The sequence below is a fragment of the Marmota marmota genome, unplaced genomic scaffold, assembly GCF_001458135.2.
Source record: "Marmota marmota marmota unplaced genomic scaffold, marMar, whole genome shotgun sequence".
In the NCBI taxonomy this organism is placed as follows: domain Eukaryota; kingdom Metazoa; phylum Chordata; class Mammalia; order Rodentia; family Sciuridae; genus Marmota; species Marmota marmota.
The window spans coordinates 7659695-7680243 of record NW_026000077.1 but is presented as its reverse complement, the minus strand read 5'-3'; the positions used below and the strand labels follow the sequence as shown (position 1 = coordinate 7680243).

Here is a 20549-nt window from a genome sequence, read left to right as displayed (position 1 = left end):
ATGTGGCTTAGTGGTCAAATGCCCCTGAATTCAATCCCAGATACACCCCCCACCCCCCACCAAATTGCTTCTACACCCTGATGCCCCTTGACTATGGGATGGGAAAGTCCTGCTCCTGAACAATGCAGACAGTGTGCAGGCCAAAGTTCAAACACTGGACAACTTCCTGGACATTGGGATGGCCTGCAGTTTGCTTAGGGGTGGATCTGATGACAGTAGCAAGGACCCCATTGATGTCAACTATAAGAAGCTCAAAAGTGACATTAAGGTAGTTGACAAAGACTCTGAAGAAGCAGAGATCATCAGGAAGTATGTTAGGAACACAGGCAAACACGCACAATGCCTATGACCTGGAAGTTTGGCTATCTCTAAGGTAGAGTGCAAAGGGGAGAGCCAACACTACAAACCCTTTAAGTAGCTTCACAATCGAAGGTTGCTGTGGCACAGGTGCAGGACCACCAACTTTGCCGGGATCCTGTTCCCCTGTCTAGGCATAGCCCTGCCTGAAGCACCTGTGACAGGCTACATGTTTGGCAAAGGGATATTTTTTGCTGATATGGTCTCAAAGAGTACCTACTACTTCCGCACATCTCAGGGAGACCAGATAGGCTAAATCCTGTTGGGAGAAGTTGTCCTGGGGAACATGTATGAACTGAAGCATGCTTCACATATCAACCAATTACCCAAGGGCAAGCAGAGTGTCAAAAGATTTGGGCAAAACTATCCCTGATCCTTTGGCTAGTATTACTCTGGAGAGTATAAAGGACTGGGATCTCATCAGGTGTTATCGATTCCTGCCTACTATATAATGAACACATTGTCTTTCATATTGCTCAGGTAAATCTGAAGTAGCTGCTGAAACTGAAATTCAACTTTAAGACATCTCTGTGGTAAACAGAGATGTGAGTTGCACCCTGGTGACTCTAATTTGAATTAACTGTGTGTGCTCATGCACCAACACACCCAGCAGAAACCTCAACTAAGCTGCCAATGGATGTTACCTTTACTAAATCTCCTTAGAAAGGGTTTTTACATGAACAGGTTAAAAGGTTTTTCTCAATTTTTCAAATCCCTTTTATGTTTAATGTTGCATTGGAGGGTCTGAGGGTTCTATCTAGCCAGGCACAGTCCTGACAGATACATCTGACATTAGAGGGAAAGTGGGGGGGAGGTTTTTGGTTTGTTTCGTTTGCTTAGACTAGTCCTGTTTTTTTGTTGTTGTTGTTGTTGTTTTTTTTCCAAAAAAAAACAAGCCAAATTACAGCACTTGCCTTATTGGTTTCCCAAGAGATGGAAACAATGTGTCTCCACCCTTTTCTCTAAGTGTTCATCTTTAGTTTTAATTCTGGCAATGTGTGATGCATTTATTTTGAGCTAAACATAAAAACTAATTTCATACTAGAAACGTTACCATTAATAATATTTGTCAATATCATCAGTGATCATTTGCCTATTACATTTCTCAAAACCAGAACTCTAAAAACACAAATAGTTTTTGGAAGTTACATACATTTTCTTTCTGTTTTCCTTTTTTGTGTTTTTATTTAGAGACAGGGTNTGACACTGACCTCCTAAGGGAGTCTAAGTTCCTTTCCTCACACATTTTGCCTCCTATCCAGGAAACGTCCATAGGTTAAGGGATATGATACTTTGGATATTCCTCCTTCTAGCAGGAAGTATATATCTCTTTATTTGGGGCTTTCCAGCCTCTGTTTCCCCTTCTTCTGGTAATAGCAACTTGGTTGTCCCTTGGGGACTCATGCTTCCTCCATTCTTGGGTCATGTGAATTTAGTGGGGTAAACAGGTGACAGGTATGTCATCCTTCTGGCTATAGAAATTGGTGTGGGGCCAGGCATGTGACCTAGGCTGATCCAATGAGGCTCAGAAGCCAGAACGTTCTTGGGACCCATGTTAAAGATTGGTTTCTTTTCAGCATAGCTGAGCTATAAGGTGCATGTCTGGAGCTCCTGGGAACCCCAGCACACAGAGCCTTATGAACATAGAAGACAGATGGAGACCTTAAGGGGAAAGAGGGAGGGAGGGACCAAATACTGATGATATTGTTTGAAACCCTGGGTCTAGTCAGGTCTGAAATATGTATTTCCACCTCTGGGTTGTTCAGTTATGCAAGCCAATAAATCTGTTCTTCCTGAGTGTAGCATGAATTACTTGTAATTCTCAATCAAAAGGATACTAACTAGTAAAGCGCCAATGAGGAACATGGGATGGAGGAGCAATTGGAGCAGACTTCTGGGGGACACTACATCTGGGCCCATCTTGAAGATTATGGGGCACCTACAGATACCTAGAATCCTATGTGGTATGAATGCCCAGGATACCATGAGAGACTAGAATTTCTCTAGAGTGGAACTTACCTGCCCACAGCTGATAAGAAGATGCTATGGACCTGAAAAACTTTTCTTAACATAGGTAAAGTGATATAGCTGAACCACAAGTCAAAGAATGCTTTTCAGGGTGGTTTTCCCTAGAGAAATAGATCCTGTGCCTGATTCTGGGTAACCCCTCAGATCCAGAATAACAAAGCAGCTGGAGTGCACCCTTTACTCTGAGAGGAGACACCAGCTAAAGGGGAAGGGGCAACATAGAGAGGATAGGTGCTGGGTCATTCCTTGTTATCCAGGAAGTTCCTCCAGGGTAGTTTAGCCACCTTGGCTCTGACAGGTTCCCTAGGGAGCAAGGATGCTTGCATAAATCAATGGTGCATGGAAAAAGCTGAGGGTCAATTTCTCAAGTCTCTCTAAGCCATGATCATTGCACTCTTGTGTCTCAGTATAGTTCATTAATTTGGGTCCCATTCCTAGACTTCAACTTCATCATTAATTCTCAATTGTGTACTTGCTCAAAGTTTTACACTGGAGGTTACTGTCCTTATAAAGAATTGTATGGCTTCCTAATAAGAACAACAAGAGATGGTAGAAAAATTAAACTTTGATTTAAAACAATCTCAATATTTAATGTTTATTTTTAAAAATCAGCCTTTGCAAAAAGTATCATCATAATATAGCACCCAGGGCATGTGTCAGCTTGGATACAGGCATAAAATCAAGACACAATAAAAAGGGAACCAGTCAACAATTACTAGGCTCATAACATATCACAGGCTCTTTGAACACTTTAAGAAATTAGCTGAAATTATTACAGCTCATGGAGGATGACTGAGAGCTTCCAAGACTGATAAAAGTTCATGTAATGGGTTGGAGGTAATGATGCTTTGTTGGGGGAAGGATGGGGGAATGAGTCGAATTATCCCTGCTGCACCCTGGTTTCCAGGATTCCAATAGAAGTAAATACAGATTGGTTCATTAGGAAAGGCTCTTTACTGCAAAAACAGCATTTGCTCTAGAGCTAGGCTCCCGTGCATGTTGCCACCATAGCTGGGGGCCAGGTTGTCAGCCACATGGTAGTCTCTTTATCCCTACCTTATCCCCTCCCTGTTCCCCCATCCTCTGCTCTGTTCCTGACTCAGTGCATTCTCCTTTTCTTCAGTGACCAGCTAGGCCAACCAACTTTTGTCACCATCTTTTCTCTCGGTACTAGACTGGTCTTGTTTTCATAGTCACTTGCTATACATATTTTGGGTCTATTATTTCCATCATTTAGTTCTAGAAGTTTGCTACAGTATCAGCAGTAGATAATAAATACCAGGCACTGTGCTAACTGCTTTGCTCGCATTGTCTCATATAATCCTCACTACAGCTCTTCAGTGCATACTATCAGTATTTCCATTTACTCAAAGAGTAATGTGAAGTTACCAAAGGGAACTGGTGGAACTGGGATTTGAACCTGAGCAGGCTAGCCCAGGTTCTTCCTGCTGGGCCTTTCTACCTGTAGACATAGGGAGTGCGTGAGGCTGCTGATGTGGGTAGTCTCCCTGTATGGTGCTGCAGGTGGAGTTGTGGGTTTGCACTGCCTACCTAGTGGGAGACCCTGGAGTACAATAGATGGCCTATGGGCTTTGGGTCAGACAGACCCATTCCAAGCCTTATCTCTGCCATTTACTAGTAAATTACTCAATCTTTCCAAGGTTCATTTTTTCTTACCTATAATAAATATCACCTACTAGGATGATGTTATGCTCCAATGAGATAAATATTTGTATTAGTGCCTAGAAAATGAAAAACAACTCAATAAATGGTAACTAATAATTTTGCCATTTTTACTGATTTTGGCAGTACTGAGGAGGATTTAACCCAGGTATTCTTCATCACTGAGAAACACCCCAGCCCTTTCTAATATCCATTTATTTATTTATCTCCCTAATTTGCTGAGGGTCCCACCAAGCCACCAAGCTGGCTCTGAATTTTCAGTCCTCCTGCCTGAGCCTCCTCAGCCACCAGGACCACAGGTATGTGCCACCCAACTTAATTTTGCTTTTTATAATATATAAATCCTTAGTTGTCACTGATCTATTCTGGAAGTTCAAGATTAACAAAAAAGGTTTAGGCTCATTTGGTAGTCAGTCGTGCAAAAGTTAATGACTCTGTATTGATTTGTTTCCCTCCAAAATTCACTATAACTGCAGGGCTGGGGAGGAGACATGGGATCTCTAATTCAAAACACTCTATCACTTCAGCTGGTCTATTTTTCTGTTATATGACAGGATCACAAATGTTAGAAAATTATGAGTTGGGCGTGGTGGTGCATGCCACAATACCACAGCCTGGGAGGCTGAGGCAGGAGGACCACAAGTTCAACTTCAGCAACCTAGGAGGCCCCTGCAACCCAATGAGACCCCGTCCCAAACCACAAAATAAATAAGCAAAGGGCTGGGAATGTGGCCCCCCCTAGACTCAACCCTCAGTACTCCTCCCACCTCCCAAAGTTAGAAAATAATGAATAATTCTGACTATAGAAATGGAATCTACAGCTGTACCTTTAAGGCCTGGTTCATCCAGTCATTGCATAAGCATTAGCTGACTGTCCACTAAATGTTAGGCACTATTACTATCACATGAGGTGTGGTGAAGAATGATGATGCCTAGCACAAGTGCAATTACTGAGTAAGAAAGGAAGTGGGCTGAACACAGAATCCTTGGAAACACTAACATTTAAGGAGTGGGAGGAAGTTCTGCAGCTGAGACAGAGAAATAGCAATAGAAGAAGGACAAGAAGAAGAGAGCTGAGAATGGGCAGTGGCCATCAAGCTGGACTAGATGAGGTGAGGGGGGCACAGCACTTGCCTTGGATCTCAAATTTAAAGAGGAACAAAAGTTATGTGCAATGGCACATAACTATAATCCCAGTGACTTGGGCAGTTGAGACAGGAGAACTGTAAGCCTGAGGCTTGTCCTTGCAACCCAGCAAGACCCCCCCCCAAAAAAAAGGGATGGGGATATATCTCAGTGGTAAATCATCCCTGTAAAGGGCACCAAAAAAACCCGTCAGCAATAAAATCATATTTCAATGCAACATTTAAAATAATCAAATTAATATAAAATTCATGATGAACCAAATATCAACATTTTACATAAAAACAGGATCTGACTGTACCTGAGATCCTGCCTCACTTACCTCACCCTGTGTTCAAATGGAAAATGTTAAGTAAGACAAGGAAAGAAAACTGGAAGTCTGGATTTGGCTGCACAGAGGTTGCTGATAACTATGGTGAGATTAGTGTCATGACTTGAGGGTTGAGAAGCCAGATTACAGGTACTGACATTTCTCAAAGCATGATCTGTGAACCATAGCATCAGAGTTATTGGGAGCACTTATTAGAAATAAAGGTCAGGGCCCTATACTTAATCTGTTAAATCAGAACCCTAGGGGTGGGTGGGCATAGGGAAGTAGACTAGTAATTTGTGCTTGTTATTTTTAATTTTGTGCTGTGCTGGATTAAAACCCAGGGTTTCGTGATGTTAGGTAAGCACTCTACCATGGAGCTGTGTCCCCAACCTTAACCTTTATTTTAAACCTCTTTTATGCACACCAAAGGACGACATTAGGATAAACCTAGAGACATATTCTGAGCTATTCCCTTTGGTCTGTGTTCTAGGTCTGAATCTGATTAATAATTTTTTTAAAAGTAGGTGCCCTTTCTCACTGAGTTATATCCTTAGCCCTTTTTACTTTTTAAAAAGTTTGTTCTGGTGGAGCTGGGTATCAAATCCAGGGCCTCATGCATTCCAAGGAAGCATTCTACCACTGAGCTCCATCCCCACATCTCCAGCAGCCCCTACTTTCCATTTTGAGACAAGGTCCCACCAAGCCACCCAGGTGGCCCAGAACTTGTGATCTTACCACCCCAGCACACCCATAGTTGGGATTACAGGCATGTGCCACCACACCGGGCTGTTTAATAATTTTATCAGTGACTTAAATGGAAGAAAAAAAAAAACAGCTGTGTTTAATTAAACCTTCAGTTTTGCCCAGCTGCAGACTCTCTGGTTCATTCACTCCTTTATTCAGCAAACAAGTGCCAGCCCTCCTAGATAATAGAAATGCACAGCTGAACAATGAAGGAGACAGATGCAGCTCCTGGTCTCAGTGGGGGTGAAAGAGATATTGAGCAGGTAGTAACGATCACATGTCATGACTATCAGGACAGAGGGAGGGACTGTGAGTACATGTAATGGGAACCTCAGGTTCTCGGGTAGTCTGGGCCTCGGTGAAGGGCTCTCTAAAAACTGATGTTGAAATTGAGGTCTGAATATGGGAGGAGGAATTAGTCAAATAAGGAGGGGGTTTTCAGAAGGGAAGGGGGTTCAGGCAAGGAGAAAATTCTATAATAAAAGGGTCTGAGTTGGGTGTAGTGGTGTACACCTATAAGCCAGTTACCAGAAAGCCTGAGGCAGGAGGATTACAGTCCAAGGGCCAGCTCTGGCAATTTAATGAGACCCTTTCTCAAAATAAAAAATACAGAGGACTCGGGTTATATCTCAGTAGTACGGTGACCCTGGGTTCAATCCTTTGTCCTGCCAAACAAAACAAATGAAATGATCTGAGATGAATCCACAGGCAGACAGACCAAGAATATCCCCAGATCTTTCATAATACAAACCACCTCAAAGATGTCCAAATCTGCTTTCAGTCCTGCTCTGCCTACAGAGCTCCTGAACACAGGAACCTCAAACTCAGCATGTACCAAATCAAACTTAACTACACCTAAACTTGCTTCTTTTTTTATGTTCTCTTCCCATTCACCTTGTTCCCCAAGCCAGAAATATGAGAGTCGTCTTGAGGCATGAGTGGAGAGGGTAGCTGGATATATACATATGGAGCCCAGATTCCAGAGGGAAATTATCATGAAAATGGATGAGACCACTTAGGGAGAACTTGATAGTGTGAGCAGAGAAATAGAGTCTCAAGGAACAACAACATGTAAGGGAAAGTATTCCCTTAAAGAAGAAAAAAGGGAGGAACAAAGAGACTTGGCATCACAGAAACCCAGGGAAGAGTGTTTTGAGAAGTGGGAAAGTCTGATTGACAAATGCCACTCAGCTCATGTATAAGGAATGAGGATGTAGTCACTGGGCTCCACAATTAGAAAACCATCGGTAATCTTGACAAGACCAGCATCAGTGGAGTCCGGGCAACGGGAATTAGACCGAAGTAGGCAGAGGAGGAACCAGGAGAGGATGTGGAGACAGGGAGAGTGAATAGCCTTTTCAACAAGCTTCACTATGAAGGGTAGGATCTGGTGCAACTTACGTTTGAGGCATGGGTTTAATTTTATTTTTAAGGCAAAAGAGATTCCAGCATACAAAATACTGTTGGGAAAAAAAGCTGGTAATGAGGCAAAAGGGAAAACTACAGGAGAGAAAAAATAAAATCCTTGAGGAGATGGGAAGGGATTCAAATGTTGAACAAATGAGAATCAGCCCTAAGAAAGAATACCGACTTCAACTCTGATGGAAAAAGAGATAGAGGTCAGACTGGGGACACACAGGTTGGGAAGATAAGAAGTCAATGGAATCCTTGACTTTGGGGATATATATATTTTTTTTAATCATCAAATGTCCTATTCTAAAATATTAGAGAATATCAAGAGAAAAGCTCCCTTAAAAATGTTCTTTTTATTTTCTTTTGAAATTTCCTATTGTTTCAACCATGCAGCAAAGGCTACCTGCTTCCAAGGCAGGATCAAGCTTACAAGGAACAAGCTGGATCCTTGGCAAAACTCTTGCTTCAATTCAGGGGAAGTCTTGCCTTGGTCGGTTTGAATGAAATTGTTGAGGATGTGATTCCTTGGGACTTTGCCAGCATGGTCCCACTCTTGTAGAAAGCTTAAGAGCCTGCTAATTGCTGCCTGTTCTTTTATAAAAGTCATGATCAATCAGTAGTCCTGAGGTTGGCTCACTACCCCCAGAGGACACTGGATATGTGATTCCAGGAAGGGTGTCCACTTAGCCTAGGCAAGCAAGACAACTGGGTGGACAACTGTGGATCAATCTCTAGCCCTGGTACTGTGGCTGGTAGTGGATAGTGGAGGCAGCTGGACAATGAAACCAAAGGGCACTGTCTTCACAGGATACGAATAGATGCAATCTGGAGAGGAGAGACCATCCAGATTGGCAGAATAGGACACTCCAGGCTTCCTACCTACACAGCTGTGTGAGGGGACACATTTTCTATTTATGGCTCAATTTAAGTTTTTTGATGTTCCATAAATAAGACAAATATATATATATATATATGAAAATCTGGTGTTTCAAACCCAGCAACTGCCAGGAGGGGTGGCTCCTGCCTGTAAACCCAGCAACTGGGGAGGCTGAGGCAGAAGGACCACGAGTTCAAAGCCAGCCTCAGCAACTGATTGAGACCCTGTCTCTAAATAAAATACAAAACGGGGCTGAGGACATGGCTTAGTGGTGGAGTGCCCCTGAGTTCAATCCCGGATACCCAGCCCCCACTCCCCCCCAAAAGAAAAACCAAACCCAGCAACTGAAAACTACCCTCTTGGCTCCTTGCTGGTAGACCCTCTTCTTGTTCCTTTCTGTTGCTGTCCCCTCCCTACACGACCGTCCAAGGCTCCCAACTCTTTTCAGATGCTCCCGAGTGCGTCCCTCAAAAAAGCAACCATTTTCCACGTAAATTAAAAAAAAAAAAAAAAATCAAAGAAAAGGCTGTCTAGCGCCAGGCGGGGAACATTTTAACTAGACAGGAAGCTCCTTTCAAGTCCTCTTCTAAATTTCTCCGTGAAGAGGAGGAAATCGCTATAACTTTTCATGGTCTCCAAGACGTCTTCATCAGAGCAGAGCCTGGCAGAAGCAAGGAGCAACCCTGCGATTCTAGGGGCGCCCCTCGAGCTGCTCAGGCTCCTCTCGCCTTCTCCCAGGACGAACTCCGCTGGGATTCCCTACACTGAGGCGCAAAATCCTGGGCACCTGCGCCCCCTACTGGCCTCAATAGGAAGCGCGCGATTCTTCCAGTCAAACGTGGGTGACAGTTAAGAATCTAAGTAACTGACTGAACCGCTCCCAACCCGCTTGAACCCAGGACTGGAAACTGAGTCTGATCATCCCACCTCTGAGCTAAGGAACACCTTTTCCTATTTCAAGTATTTTCTCCTTGTACGGAAATAGGACAAAGGTCCAAATAGAAGCAGGTGTCCTGGCCAAGGATTTGGTGGCCAGCTGCTTAGGTCACCTGAGGACAAAGGGGGGTCTTGCAGGATCATGGGGCCCATTGGCCACGGGGTGGAGACCTCCAGTGCCAGCAAACATGGAGCCCTCAGAGTCACCGGGGACAGGATGTCCCAAGCTTGGACACCCAGATTCGAGGTAACCAGTTTCCCAGTGGTTGGGACCCCAGGCACCTGAATTAATGAGGAGCCAGGGGACAGCGCTGAGGGACAGGGCTGAGTGGGCAAACAGCAGGTGACCCAGAGGACTCAGGGAGCAGCCACTGTCCTGAGCAGCCTCTTTCCCAGCCCTGAATCCCACCTCTCCCCAAAAGTAGAACTTGGAGGGGAAACCAAGTCCCACTTAAGGAGAGAAAATGGGCTTTACCCTAACTAGACAAAAGGTTCCACCCACAATTGAACTCTGATTGTTGGACTTAAAGTGTCCAGAGTGCTCACCATTACTGCATGGAACCACAGTAATGAACAAGTCCCAACTCTCCTGCCCTAGATTTGCAAGCCCTTTCTCAGGCTCCATCAAGCCCCAGCTTTTCTTCCTCTGGTGAGTACAGAGATTATCAGCTATTACTCTGTGGGTCCTCTAACCCATAAACACATTATATCTCCTAATTTAGGTGTTCTTTTATCCTTTTAAAATTCTTTGCCACTTATACACTCTAATATGTTTTTTTTGAAGTATTTCATTTTGGGGAAACCATTTTAAATGGTATTGATTTTAAAAGTTTGCTTTCTAGTTGTATATTGCTATTAATAGAATTACATTTGATTTTTGTTCATGTACATTGTACCCTACAACTCAGCTAATCTCACTCATTAGTTTTAATATTTTGGGGAGTTTTTCACCCAGAATCTTTGGGATCTTCTCTATGGACAATCATATCATCTGTGATAGAAACAGTTTTATCTCTGCCTTTCCCAGAATGGATGCCTTTTCTTGTTCTGCACTGTCTCATTGTTAGGACTGACATAGAATGCTGATGTGAGTGGTGAGGGTGGACACCTTGCCTTGTTACCAGTGTGATGGGGAGAGCATTTGGTTTTCTCCAGGAAGTGTGATGAGTGTGATATTAGCTCTTTCATTTCATGGATACATCCTTTATCAGTTTGAGGATTTTTTTCTTCTATTCATAATATGCTGCTATTTTTTATCACTAGTAGATGCTCTCACTGAATAGCCTTTGCACCTTTGTCAATAATCAATTGGCCATACTGATGGGACCCTCTTGGTGTAGGCTAATCTTTTTGTTATTTTCATCTATGTGCTTATCCCTTTCCCATAGTACAATATCTTGTTAACTATAGCTTTATAGTAAGTCTTAAAATTGGGTAGTGCAATACATATTGTCAAATATAGTTATTATACCAACTGATATTATTATGTAGTTTTAGTATTTAAACTATCTACATAGTGAATTACAAGGATTGGTTATTTTACAGAGAGCCAGTCAGGCATCCCTGCGATTAACCCAGCAATTAGGGAGATTCTCCCCCCACAAAGAGAACCAGTAAGATATATAGATATGAGAGGATGCATTATGAGAATTGACCCACAATTGTGAAGGTCAGGAAGTCCCATGATATGCCATCAAAGCTGGAGAACCAGATGTAATTCAGTCTGAGTCCACAGGCTTAAGAAGCAGGGGAGCTTTCACTGCAGAGTTGAAGTGATGATGGTCCCAGCTCCAGAAGACAAAGTGAATTAGTTATTCCTCCATCTTGATTATTATTGCTGTTGATATTCTTTGCAGTATTGGAGATTGACCCCAGAGCCTTCTACATACAGGCAAGCAATCTGCCACCGAGATACATTCCAGCCATTTTTATTTTATTTTGTGACAGGGTCTCACTGAGTTTTCCAGGCTGGCCTTGAACTTGAGATCCTTTTGCCTCGGCCTCTCAAGAATTGGGAGTACAGGTGTGAGCCATCATGCTCAGCCCTCTATCTTTATTTTTATGGGACCATGGATGAATTGAATAATATGTGCCCACATCAGTGAAGATGGATCTTCTTTCCCAGTCCTGAGTCAAATACTAATCTTTACACAGGCAGAAAAAATGTCTCACCAGTTATTGGTGTGTACCTTACTGCAGTTGAATTCACATTAGAAAAAAATTATCACACCCACTTTATTGTATTGCTCATTTTGTTTATTGCTGGAATTAATTTGTTAATACTTAATTACAAACTTGCATGTATGTTCATGAGGATTATTGATCTATAGGTTTTGGGGTTCCTTGGTTTTGTTTAGAAGGCAGGGATCTCTTTAGTATTAAGGTCATGCTGACTTCACAAAATGCATCATGAAGTATTTCCTCCTTTTCCGTCTTCTGAAAAAAATTCTGTAGCTTGTATAATTTTTTTTCTTAAGTTGTTAACAGAATTATCCAGTTAATCAATATGGACCTCGAGATTACTTTTTATTATTAATATGGTTTTAATAATAGAGAACTATTCAGGTTTTTTGTTTCATTTTGAGTTAGTTTAGTAGCTTGGGGTTTTCCAGAAACGAATTCACATTTGAATTTATATGTATAGGGTAATTCATAATGTTACAATATTCCCATATTATGCTCTTAATATTTTTATGATCTTTAATGATATCCCATTGTCATTCCTGATAATACTAATGTGTGTTTTTCCTTCTTTTTTTTATAAATACCAGTTATAATATAAGACTTTTACTTTCTCAGAGAATAACATTTTCAAAAATTAGAGGAAGAATTGGGGGAGAGAGGATCTGAACAGTGGAGTTGGAGAGTCAGAAGAACCACTGAGAAGGTAATGAAGGTAATGCATGAGAACTGATATGTCAATTAACTCAAGTGTGACCTCAAGGAAAGAAGTGCTGGACTCACATGGGGAGTTATTTCTTTGTGGTTCTGCACCCAAATATCTGGGTATGGGCTTCATGCCACTGTGGGTCTATGCTGGCAGCAGTCATGAAAGAAAGCTCCATGCAAATGGAGGAGAGCAAGGGAAAGCTGGAACCCACCAGTTCCTCTCCATCTCTCCATCACCACATTAAATCAGAAGAGTCCTAAAATTATAATGTAGACTTACTCTCATACACATTTCTTTTATAATTAATTGATTAATTAGGTATATATGACAGCAGCATGCATTTTGATTCATTGTACACAGTTGCAGCACAACTTTTCATTTCTATGGTTGTACATTTCTCTTTTAACTAATTTCCCTTTGGGCCAATTCTGAGAAGTGTACAACAAAGGAAATTCTGGGGATCTTAGTTCCAATTAAGCTGAGTTGACAGGGCACAAAATACAAGATCCTTAAAATAGATTTCCAGACAAGGAATATTACCAGAACAAAAGGTGGTCTTTCATAATTATAAAGGAGTTGATACTGTTAAAATTTTTTCTTTAGTTGTTGATAGACATTTATTTTATTTATTTATTTTTATGTGGTGCTGAGGAGTGGACCCAGTGACTCACACATGCTAGGCATGCAGCTACCACTGAGCCACAACTCCAGCCCAAGAGTTGGTATTTTAAGAAAACATGAAATTCATAAATGTGCATGCATAAGAGCTTCAAAAATGGAGAAAAAATGACAAGAACTAAAGGAAATCTACCATCACTATATAGAGTTATAAACATTTGTTCTCTGTAAATGGTAGAACAAGTACAAGAAAAGAAAAAAAAAGTATATGGCTATAAAGGATTTAAATACCACAAAGATTTAAAGAGTATTATATCCAGCAGATATTAAAGACGTATTCATTTCAGGATTACATGGAACATTCACCAAAGTAAACTGTAAGGTACAACGTGGTTATAGTTTTAATCTTGTATTTTCCACACATACTTAAGTGGTGAATGTTGGGTCCCTCACTGATGGCTCTATTAGGAGTGGTGGAAACTTTGGGAACTGGGACCTATTTTGAGGAAGTAAAGTCATTGGAGGCATGTCCTGGAAGGGGGCAATAAGGACTTGGACCCCCTTCTGCTCTCTCACTTCCCACACACCATGTTGTGAACACCTTTGCTCCACCACATGACCCCAACCAAAATGTTTGACTTTACCACAGGTCAAAGGAAAGGGGCTAAGAATCCATTTCAAAACATTTGCTTAAACACTTCTTCTTTTAAGTTGTTTATCTTAGGTATTTTGTCACAGTGTTGGCAAGTTAAGTCATACAATCTTACGATTGAGTTTCAAGATTTTCTTAAGAATTTTTTTCTGAGTATATTATTTGACAACAGAATTATGTGTCAACAATGTAAATATCTGAAAGATAACCAAACCTTTTGGAATTGAGTAATGCATTTCTTTTAAAAATACATGTGGGTTAAAGAAAATAATTACAAGGGAAATTGGAAATTATTTTGAGCTGATGGATAGCTTAAGATTCAACCAAGCAACAGCAATAGCAGGTAGTTGAAGAAGTTCTTAAAAGAGCATTTCTAAATCCACCTGCTTACATTAGAAAAAGACACAGGGATAAAATCAATGAAGACTTGAGCTCCCACCTTGAGAAGCTACAAATAAAGAAAGCAAAAAAGCCAAAGTAAATGGATGAAGAGAAATAATAAAGATAGGAGGAAAACTAAAATAGAAAATGATGACACCATAAAGAAAAACAAGAAAACAGAAAATGATTCTTCAAAAAGCTTAATAAAGTTGCTGAGAGCAAGACCAAGCAAGAGAGAAAAGTACAATAAGCAATATCAAATACAAAAGGCATCTCAACAGATCCTAACGTACTACAGTAACGTAGTATTGTGTATCTTCCTGTAAGGATCTATTGTATAAAAAACATAGACAACATAGATTAAAACAATTACAACATAGATTTTAAAAAAATACTTGAAAAACAAATAATCAAAATTCATACCAGCAAAAAGTGAAAAATCTGAATAGCTATATACATATGATAGTAACTAAATTCATAAAAACGTATCAAATGTACTCTAAAAATATGATTTCATTGGTGATTATGTAAAATATTTAAGAAATAATACTAATCTTATACAAAGTTTGGATGTCCTGGATGATATGATACAGCCAAACCCATCTTATGAGGTCAGAAGGATCCTGGTCACAAAATGCCCAAACAACACTTACATGTTTTATTAAAACTTATAATTAGTATTACTTTTTTCAGTGCTGGTGATCAAACCCAGGGCCTTGTGAACCCTAATCAAGGATTCTACTGCTGAGCAAGAACCTCAGTCATCCCAAGGACATTTTGAGATAAGAAAATGACAAACTAATATCCTTCATGAACAGAGACACAATAAACATCAGCAAATATTAGGAAAGTGAATCTCAAAATATAACAAAATGGACATGGCATTGGGAGAGCACCTGTGTGTGGAGCTGATCTCTGGGGCTGCTCTCCTTCCCGCCTCCTTTGGTCCCCTTATGCTGTGGTTGCAGGCCTCCACTAGGATAGGAGTCCCTTAGGCGCTGTGACAACATGCCGCTTCTTCAGGCCTCGGTGCTGCTGGCATCTCCAGCTGATGTGCCACCTTGTGGAGGAGCTGAGGCGCTGGAACTGGCTGCAGAGAGAGTCTTTGGGGAGATAATCCTGCAGTTCCTGGACACAGTGACATATGGAATATTGACATATCCAACCAGACCCTGAAGAATGAATATGATGCCCTGCAGGTCACTTCTACTGTCTTGGAGGAGAAACTGAGGACAACTTCTGCAGAGAACCAGGAGCCAGTCACTAGGCAGATGGCCAAGAAGGCCCAGGAAGCCAGCTGCCTCAATGCAGAGAAGGAAAAGGACTCCAGGAGACAGCAAGCCTGGCTGCAGAAAGAGCTTGCCCAAGCCACAAAGGAACCGCTGCCTGTTGAACAGGATGATGACACTGAAGTCATTGTGGATGGGACAGAGCACACAGAGGAGATCTCTCCTGTGCAAGCTATCAGCAGAGCAGCTGCTAAGTGACCCTCACAGCCTGCTGGAGGCCTTCTGGATTCTATCACTAAGATCTTTGGGAGATGCTCTGTCTCTCCCTTTCCAGTCCCCCAAGACAATGTGCATCCTCATCCTGGTTCTGGTAAACAAATGAGGGTACCAACTATTGCCTTATGTGTCTTTGATGCACATGATGGGGAAGTTAATGCTGTGCAGTTCAGTGCAGGTTCCCTATTACTGGCCACAGGTGAATGGAAATGTTAAGCTATGGGAAGCATTTGGAGACAAATGTGAGTTCAAAGGCTCCCGATAGTAATGCTGGAATTACAAGCATTGAATTTTTAAATCTTTTTTTCTTTTACTTTTTACTGGTTCTTTTTAGTTTATACATAACATTTGATAGTGCTGGAGCTTACAACTTCAAATAATTTTGCAAGCTGAATCTGGACTGTGTATGATTATTGATTATGGCACATGCTCATAGGACATAGTGGGGAAGTGCTCTCTGCTGATTTCCTGTTGGACAAATGCATGGATGTCTCAGGAAGTCATGACCTGACCCTCAAACTCCGGGATCTATGCAAGAAAGCATAAAGACAGCATATGCAGGATTCAGTTGCAATGATGTTGTTTGCACAGAGCAATGTGTGATGAGTGGGCATTTTGACAAGAAAAGTCATTTCTGGGACATTCAATCAGAGAGTGTGGCTTGAGAAATGGAGCTGTTGGGGAAGATCTTTGCCTTGGATCTAAATCCAGAAAGGACTGAACTTCTGAGCTCTTCCCATGATGACCTGCTGAAAATCATTGATTTTCAGACAAATGCCCTCAAGCAGAGGTTCAGTGCGCCTGGATTCAAGTGCAGGTCTGACTGTAGATGGCAGTTATGTGGCAGCAGGCTTGGCCAAGGGCTCTCTCTACTCTCTCTATGTCTGGATTGTGCTCACAGGGAAAGAGATTATTTCAAAAACAGCACAGCTTCTCCCTTAGGCTGGATTCAGTGAGGCCCGACTGCTAAGGGAGCCAGACTTATAGTGCATGGAGAAGTTCTCCAGAATTCTTTTGCTGTCAAGTAGTCCCTGCTTCGGTGGGTGCAGCTGGACTTGGAATGCACTGGGTCTGGTTTGCATTCTTGACTCCAGTGCTTTTCTAGTCTCTCCCAGAAGATCCTCCATCAACACTGTGGTGTGGTCTCCCTCCAATGTGCATGTTGTCAGTGTGGACAAAAGCAGCAAAGCTGTGCTGAGGGCATAGACTTGATGACCTTTAGGAGAGGTGCAGGGATTCCCACAAGTCCTTCCAGAGAAGAGCCCAAGTCATGCAACATGGTGGCCTTCCTTTGGACAGGATTTCTGAGAATTTTGACTAAGCTCTCTAAGGGCCCAGAGGAAAAAATACTGAAACAGCCTGACCCTGCAAGTCACCTGGCCAAGGTTCAGGCTCTTGCCTCAGTTGGTGTGGGAAACACTAGTAGTTCTGATCTTCCATACCTCATTGGGGAGCACAGGGTCCCCTTTGGGTCTCCTCACGGGATGACAATGCCAATGACACCCACAGGTCTGGGTTGGTCCCCAGCTGTGCTGCTCCCATCCTGTTCTGATGGATGCATAGCCCCTCACCTGGAGGTCCTTTGCCCAGTGGACTTGCTCTAAGCATTGGATTAGAGGAAACCCCAAACACAGGTCTTGGGGTAGTCACAGGGCTCTCATGATCTCATTATTGCTGAAACTTGAGGTCTCTTGAGTGGTCTTAAGAACTTTGGTTCCCTCCAGCTCAGTTCTTCTACATATCTACTTCTTGGTCAAGAAATGAATATCAATTTGGTTAAAAATCTTTTTGAGACAGGCAAGGACATGTGCCAGCCTTTTCCAGTGAGGTGGGTTTGTGGCAGAGTTGAAAATGGCTCCTGTATCACTTTTCAAATGCCTAGAAGGTAGGTACTTGCCACATTCTTACTGGTGATAAAGGATTTGAGGCTTCTGATGTATTTGCTCCAGAGCTGGTGGTGGTGATTCCAGCCACTGACCCTCTCCAGTCCTGTATGCGCTGACCTTGGAGTTCAGTGCAGGAAGCCCAGTCCAAGGAGCATGGTGGTGTTGTGTTCCCTGTTGGGCTGTGATGAAGGCTGGGGAAACATTTATCCTTACCATTTTACCTGTGTAAGATTTTAATTCTGGGCCTGGGTGTCCAGAACACGTTGTTTTTATCACATTTTAATTTGCACTTTTTTCTTCCACACTTGTTCTCTGGACATGAGGGACATGAGTGCCAGAAAAGCAGAAAGGGATGAGGCATCTTTACTCTGGCAGGGACGTCATCTTCAGTTTTCATCTTCTCCCTGCTTGCATCTTCTTTTTTGGTCTGCCATTTAAAGAACTTGTATTGAGGGGAGTGGAAATTCACAGCCAGGGCACATCTTTTATTTATTTAATTATGTTGTTGCCCAATAGAACTTGATTGTAACTAAAAAAAAAAAATCTGTTATATACTTTTCAAAAAAAATTAAAAAGAATAATACCTTGTGACTAAGTAGGTGATATCTCAGGAATACTATATTACTATTAACAATTGAATATTAAATATTGCTGTTAATCACATTCACAAAATTATTCACCCTCTAAATAGATGCAAAACTAGAACTTCACAAAATTCAACACCATTCATGTTCTAAGTGGTAAGCAAATGAGGACTAGAAGGATGACACCTCAACCTGATAAAAAGTCCTATAAACAGCCTACAGGTGATTTTATACCTAATAGGAAAAGCCTGAAGTGCCAGAATTAATAAGTGGATTTAACAAGTGGCTAGAAGTGCCCATAACTGGGGACAGAAGAGGAACTACTGGACAATGGGAGTCTGTCCAAAGGGAAGATGGAGGGTAGGGTGAGGCTGGTGAGGAGCTTGCCTTTGTTTCAGCTAGAGCAGATTTGATGGGGGGAAAAAGAGAAGGATATCTTCCAGGTAAGGAAGGGAAGAAACTCCAGATTCCAGGTAGAGGTCAGTCCTGAATGACTCCAATAGGGAGATATTGTCCTCAGCCTTTGTTTTGTACTCAGGTGTTTAAGTATTTGCAAGAATGCCTTTGGCTTTGAAATACAGAGGAACTCACTGGCAGAATTAGCTGAAGAAAAGTCAGTGGAGTAGTTATCATTTAAAGACAAAGTAATAAATGGTGAGGGGCTCTAGCCATGGGAAAATTGTAGCAGCCTGCAAATTTTTTTTTTTATCTCTATGCTGTCAGGCTGGAACCTTGATAAGATAATAGTGATTTCTGGACAACTCAAATATCAATCCTTAGAAAGTAATTTTTCTAACCAGGAATACAGATGACAAGGACAAAATATTAGGTAGTGTTAAGTCTGAGATCCAGTAGATCCAGCCACAAATGCCTTTTGAGGAAAGTTTTAAAAGCTATTGTCATTTTATCTTTATGTTGAAAATGAGCTCTGTGCCTTAATAGGTGACAGGAAAATATGTTTTCAGTGTTTAATTTTTGTAAATTGTATTCTTTCCCTGTGTATTAGCAGATATAGAGCTCATTATTTAAGAAAAGAGATAAAAGCAAGCTAGCAAGCTGCTTAACATTGAAACCACTTCCCCTCCTCCTGGGTGTTCTGGTGCTCATTGTAGATCTCTCACTATCCCCTCCTCCTCTATCCTTCCTAGCTGCTTGGACCTCTTTACTCTACTTCTAGAATCAACTTTTAAAATAACCAGTATTTGTCTCTCAGATCCTGGTTTATTTAACTAAAAGTCCTCCAGTTCATCAACATTGCTGCAAATGATACAATTTTATTCCTCATTTATTGTTAAATCATGCTGCAAAGAAAAGACCACTGACTCCAATTTTAAACCAAATTAAAGCAAGCTTATATTGTGTACACAAAGAGAGCTGGCCAGTGGCTGTCTCACCCAAAGCCAGGCTACAGAACAGCCTAGCTCTCAGGGAAGAAAAGGTTTATATAGCACAAAAAGTTACAAAGGGGGATGTTTGGGGGACTTAACAGCTAACAGTGTTGTGGAAAACGTAATACAAGGGCAGATAGAAGATTAATGATCTACATGGCATGATATTTCAAGGTAGGGAGTGAATTGAGATCCCAACATCAGAATTTATGAGGCATCACTTAGGTTTCAGAGAGGGTAGTTATCTGGTCACGGGGAGCCAGAATTTGTGAGGTGCCACTAAGGTTTTAGAGAGCATTTTTATTTAACGGTCAAGGAGAGCCAAGTATGGTTGAGTTCAGAGCATGGGCAGGAATTCCAAACAAGTTTAGAAATGTCAGTAATTTACAGTAAAACAGAAATGAACTTCTCATGACTTTGTGATGAAAGGGATCCTAATCTTAAGATGGAATTTGGCTGGGTTCATCCTTTATGGCTGCATATGATTTTCTTGAGTATATTTACAATATTTTTGATATTTATTCATTGATGGATGGGCACCTAGGTTGATACCATCTTTTGGCTAGTGTGACTACTCCCACAATAAATATGAGTGTTCTGCTATCTCTTTGATATAATAAATTCCTATTTTTTTTTTCCTGAGGTTTGAACCCAGGGGCACTTAACCACTGATCCATGTCCCCAATCCTTTTTATTTTTTATTTTGAGACTCAATCTCGCTAAGTTGCTTAGGGCCTTTGAAGGTTGCTGAGGTTGGTTGTGAACTCAAGGACCTCCTGACTGAGCCTCAGGTGCTGCTGGGATTTCATCTGTACTCCACCATACCTGGCTTCATTTCCTTTTGATTTATACAACTTAGTGAGATTGCTGGATCATATGGTAGTCTCCATAATGACTCTAATAATTTTTGTTCCCACCAACACTGTATATAAGATTCACATTCTTGACATTCTTGATACAACAGGTGATGAGAATCAATGAGGGCTGAATTGTTTCCCCAGATGTGAAAATTGAACACCTGAAAAACATGGAGGCAAGCTTAGAGAACAAGTTTTATTTAAAGGATAGAAGAGAAGCAGACTTCTCTGCAGAGATAGGGATCCAGAGCTGGTATCCAAAGAAGTGTGTGTGTGTGTGTGGGGGGGGGGGGG

At 41.6% G+C, this 20549-nt stretch overlaps 1 pseudogene; it reads left to right on the top strand.

The window, feature by feature from the left end:
* Positions 1–178: 178 nt before the first annotated feature.
* On the top strand, positions 179–16746 carry LOC107156114 (annotated as a pseudogene).
* The last annotated feature ends 3803 nt before the right edge of the window (positions 16747–20549 follow it).